Source organism: Portunus trituberculatus, chromosome 17, assembly GCF_017591435.1.
Source record: "Portunus trituberculatus isolate SZX2019 chromosome 17, ASM1759143v1, whole genome shotgun sequence".
NCBI classification, from domain to species: domain Eukaryota; kingdom Metazoa; phylum Arthropoda; class Malacostraca; order Decapoda; family Portunidae; genus Portunus; species Portunus trituberculatus.
The window spans coordinates 7,005,001-7,010,000 of record NC_059271.1 but is presented as its reverse complement, the minus strand read 5'-3'; the positions used below and the strand labels follow the sequence as shown (position 1 = coordinate 7,010,000).

At 38.8% G+C, this 5,000-nt stretch overlaps 1 protein-coding gene across 1 annotated transcript in view; it reads left to right on the top strand.

Annotated features, from left to right (window-relative positions):
• The window catches only part of LOC123505203, a 260,003-nt gene that overhangs the window by 231,230 nt on the left and 23,773 nt on the right, over positions 1-5,000 (top strand). The gene's annotated exons all lie outside the window — the stretch shown is intronic.

Below are 5,000 nucleotides of genomic sequence, written 5' to 3'. Positions count from 1 at the left end.
TCTATTTCTTTTCTTTTATTTGCCTTCTGTTTTTCGCTTTTTTTCTTGTATTTTCTTTCTTTTCTATTCCCTTTTCTTATTCCTTCTATTTCCTCTTCCTCTCTCTCTCTCTCTTCTTTCTTTGTTTTCCTTCCTTACTGTTCCTCTTTCGTCATTATTTATGTTGTTTTTTCTCTCTTCTTTATTTTGTTATTTTTCTATTTCTTTTTCTCCTTTCTATTCTTTTTTTCTTTTGTGTGTCTTTTATTCACCTTTTTTCTTCTTATATTTTCTTTCTTTTGCTTCGTTTTCTTATCTCCCTCTTTCGTTTCTTTTCTATCTCCTCCTTTCTGTTTTACCTCTTCTCTCTCTCTCTCTCTCTCTCTCTCTCTCTCTCTCTCTCTCTCTCTCTCTCTCTCTCTCTCTCTCTCTTTATCTTTTTCTCATCTTTTCTTTTTCTTCCTTTTTTTTCTTCTCTGTATCTTCTTCCTTTTCTTTATATTCGTTTCTCTTCTGTTTTTGTCTTTTTTTACCGTTTCCTTGTGTTTTTCTCCTTTCTTTTTTTTTATCTCTATTTTTCTCCTTTCCTATCTCTTTTCCTTCGCTTCTTCTGGTTTTCTTTCTCTATTTCCTTATGATTCCTTCTTTCTTCTTATTTATTTTCTATCTCTTCCTTCGCCTTCTTTTTGTTTTTTCAATTTTATGTCCTTTTCTTGTATTCTTCTTCTTTGTTTTCTTTCTTTTCTCTCTTTATCTTTCTCTTTCCTTTTCTTCTCTTCTTTTTTATTCTTATATTTTTCTTCTCTATTGAATTCTTCTTATATTCTCTCTCTCTCTCTCTCTCTCTCTCTCTCTCTCTCTCTCTCTTTTTATTTTTCTGTCTCTCTCTTCTTTTCTTTCTTGCTTCCTACCTTTCTTCCTTCTTTTCTTTCTTTCTTTTTTCTTTTTTTCTTCTTTCTTCTTCTTTCTTTCCTTTCTTTCTTTCTTTCTTTTTCTTCTTTCTTTACTTGTCCTTTCTTCCATTTTCTCTCCATATTTAATTCTCTCTTTTCTCTCTCTCTCTCTCTCTCTCTCTCTCTCTCTCTCTCTCTCTCTCTCTCTCTCTCTCTCTCTCTCTCTCTCTCTCTCTCTCTCTCTCTCTCTCTCTCTCTCTTGTCCTTCTTTTACTCCTTTTTCCTTTTCCTCCCCTTTCTTTTATATTTGTTACTATTTCATTCGTTATTAATTCTCTCCAATTTCGCTCTTCCCTTCTTCCTCTTTCTCCTCTGCTTTCCTCTCTCCTTTCTTTACTCTTTATTTTCTTGAGCGTCCTTTATTCATTATTCTATTCATCATTCTATTGTTGCTTCATCTTTTCTTTTGTTTTATTTGTTTTTGTTCTTTTCTCATATTTCTTTCAGTTATTCCTCGTCACTTTCTTTATTTTTTTTTTTGTTGGTGTCACGATTGCTTTGTCAGAGAGAGAGAGAGAGAGAGAGAGAGAGAGAGAGAGAGAGAGAGAGAGAGTTTTCTTTATTTTCCCCTGAAATAAATCACATTTTCTTTTATTTTTCAGTGGCGGGAAAAGGAATTTGTTCTTTTGCCTTTCATTATTCTTTTTTTTCTTGTTCGAATTTTGCTTGTATTTTTCTCCCTTTTCATCCACCGACTAGGTAATACTCTCTCTCTCTCTCTCTCTCTCTCTCTCTCTCTCTCTCTCTCTCTCTCTCTCTCTCTCTCTCTCTCTCTCTCTCTTCTTAGTAAAATATTGATGAAAACAGAGATATCTTCAGTTTTCTCACAAAATTTATTTTCTCATTAAAACATGGAAGAAAGGAGAGATACATTGTGTGATATTTTTTTTCCCTTGTAGGAATGTTATTCGTTTCAATTGTATGGCAATTAATCGATAATAGTTTGCCGAGTCTGAAATTGTTTTCTTTGCAGGTACGTGGCTGAACACACCCGCGCGTGGTGGCGGTGCGCGGTACAGTGTGCCTGGCTGGGAGTGTGCGTATGGTGTACTGACATTTTCAAAGAAACAAAATAGAGTATGGCACAGTTTGTCCCCAGTGAGAGGCAGAGTCAGAGTGTAATAAGTGTATCATTGTGTAGTTAGAGGGTGAAGGTTGTCCTGCACAGACCTGCGCCGCAGATCGCCAAGCGTGTTCTTGATTTATAAGTGTGACCAACCTCTCTTGAGGCTCAACAGGCCAGGTAAAGCATCACACCTGCTCATCCTTGGAAACTCATAAGAAAAATGTGTTTTTATTTATTTCCTTTTATCAAAACCCCGTCCCTCACCAAACCAGAAAAAAGACCCGGGAGGCAAATTCCACCAAGTAATTTTCTTGAACTAATGTTCCAAGGTGCAATTTTTTGGGAAGAAAGGCAATCACACCCAGAGAATGATAAGAAATCGGTAAACCTACAGAGTTTCACCACCTTGCGCTTTCTAGACGAAACTATTTTTTCTGGTAGATTTCGGCTTGCTTTTAATTAAAATACCACGTGTTTTTGGCGCAAATCAACCAATTTTTTTTTACAGCCCCGAAACATATTATGATTTGCATAAAAAAAACAACTGGTAAATTAATTAAAAACAAGCCGAAATCTACCAGAAAAAATTTGTTTCCTCCAGAAAAAAACCTAACCTAACCTAACCTAACCTAACTTAACTTAACTTAACCTAACCAAACCTAACCTAACCTAACCTAACCTAACTAAACCTAATCTAACCTAACCCAACCTAACCTAACTAAACCTAACCTCAGGGGCCGTCGTGATTGGTGGAAATAATTATGCTTTATTTTTTTTCATTGGCCGCCGCTTCAGTTTCAAAGAACAGAACCAATCAGCGTAAACAATTAAGCGCATGCTCAGACAATGGTATGTCACGGAGCCCGCCGAGTCGCCGCGAGCGCATGACAGCATCAGTGTGCGGCAGTGTTTGATGCGGGAAGCTATTGTCAAGGCTGATCACCAAAACACCAAAACACGCTTAAATTTAAAAAAAAATCTGTGTCGCCATTCAAAAAGGTTGCACCTAGTATATATGGGGTTCAAATTACTCGTAATCAGGAGCTCTATCTCTTGAGGTGGGTAAAAAACACGTAGCTGATTGTGGTGAAACTCTGCAGTAATACCAAGAAATCATGCAAGTGTGTGTGTACGTGATAGAAATATTTAGACGGGTAACAAGAACTGACAAAGGCGATATAAATGACAGTCTATAGTGTGTACAGTACATAATGAGGATTGAACTTGAAGATGTAAAAGGTGTAAGATAGATATGTTTAGATTTAGGAAAGAGATTGGTGTGAGCTGATTCACGAACATAGTGGTGGGTGAGTGGAGTCGGCTTAACAGTCCTGAGGTGAGTGCCAGCACGCTAGATACTTTCAAGAGATTAGAATGAGGAAGACAGGTGGTAACAGGCAGGTTGGTAAGGGGACGCTGTTCATTTGGAGTACAGTTGCCCAGTGGTGGCCAAGTGGCCTTTTGTGGTCTCCTTCATTCTCATGGTCTTATGGTGGGTGGTGGTCCTGATGATGCAGGAAAGTATCGCCGTCACTGCTGGATGTAGAGCGTGGTCAGTGTTGTGCAGGAGGAAGGCGGGAGAGTGAGGAATTACTCAGTAAGCCTGCAGTGTTCCTCAGGGTTGTGTTGCTTTCTTCTCCCAAGCTTCGTTGATGAAGGCTGAGATGGAAGCAGTCCGCGACACTTGTTTCAGTATTGCAGGGAGAATGGTAACGCTGATCCGCTTTGTGAAAGACGAAAATTGATGGAAAATTATTTCCACCAACTGGATGACATAACACTGTTGCAGTGTGAACACAGCCGTCAGTCTGAGCGCCTATCCTGCACAGCCACGCCTTTTGCTGCACCTCCAGTGCACACACTGGCTCATAAGAGAGAAATTATACAAGTTTAGAACACGTTAAGTCAATGTGGAAAGAGACTAAAACAATTGTCAACCAAATGGAATGCCCGTGGCTCTCGTCTGAAGAAGAGTGAATTCCTGCTCTCCTTCACGAGGCTCAGCGGTGAAAGGTTTCTGCGTCAGTGCCGTGAGGGAGCCTTCGTGAATAGCTGTCACACTTTGATGACACACACTTGTGTTGCTTGCGATAAACACTTCGTGCCTGTGACATTAATCACTACTTATTACATATATATATATATATATATATATATATATATATATATATATATATATATATATATATATATATATATATATATATATATATATATATATATATATATATATATATATATATATCGCTTAAAATCTTTTTAATTTACAAATTTGTTTCTAAATGTTTTGGTCTGTTTATTTTCTGTCCCTGGAGAGGCCGACAGGTCCCACCCTCCCTCTTCTTTTGTTGTGGTTTTGGTAGACAAGAATGACCGTGCTCATTAGATTAATCAGTGCGTAGGTCAAGTCTTGAGCCGCGCGTTGCCATCATGTGCTGGAGTGAAAAGAATATTAAACTTCTGACGTTTTATTTCATTTGGTGTTCTGGTGTTACTAGATATTTGTGTCCAATACTTCACCTCACTTGAGATATTTTGAGGGCAAAATAAGACAGAATCAAAGACACCTGTGACGGCCAAGTGCAGTGTGGGAAGACAGGAGTTACAGGGTTTCGACAGTAAACATAAAGGCTTTTCACGCGGGTCACCTTCCAATCTTCACATCCAAGCACGAGAGTCTGTCGCTAATCACTCAAACACCTCATAAAGTTCCTCACAGCAAATTATTCACCTTCGAGTGGGATCAATAAAGTCACCACACTTCGATAAAACATGACGGATCGTTTCGCCACAAGTGAGAATGGGGACAGTCATGAGATGGTGGTGACCTTGCTGTGGGTTAAGCCACCTGGGAGAAGAGGCGCGTGTGAAGTGTCCCGGTGAATTAGATGGCACAGGCAGACAGGAGAGTGCACACATTCACTGTAGCAAGACAGAAATACTAGTCTCAGTAGCGGCCGTATTCAGAAACGCCTTCCCCTCTCTCTACGACAATTTTCCAA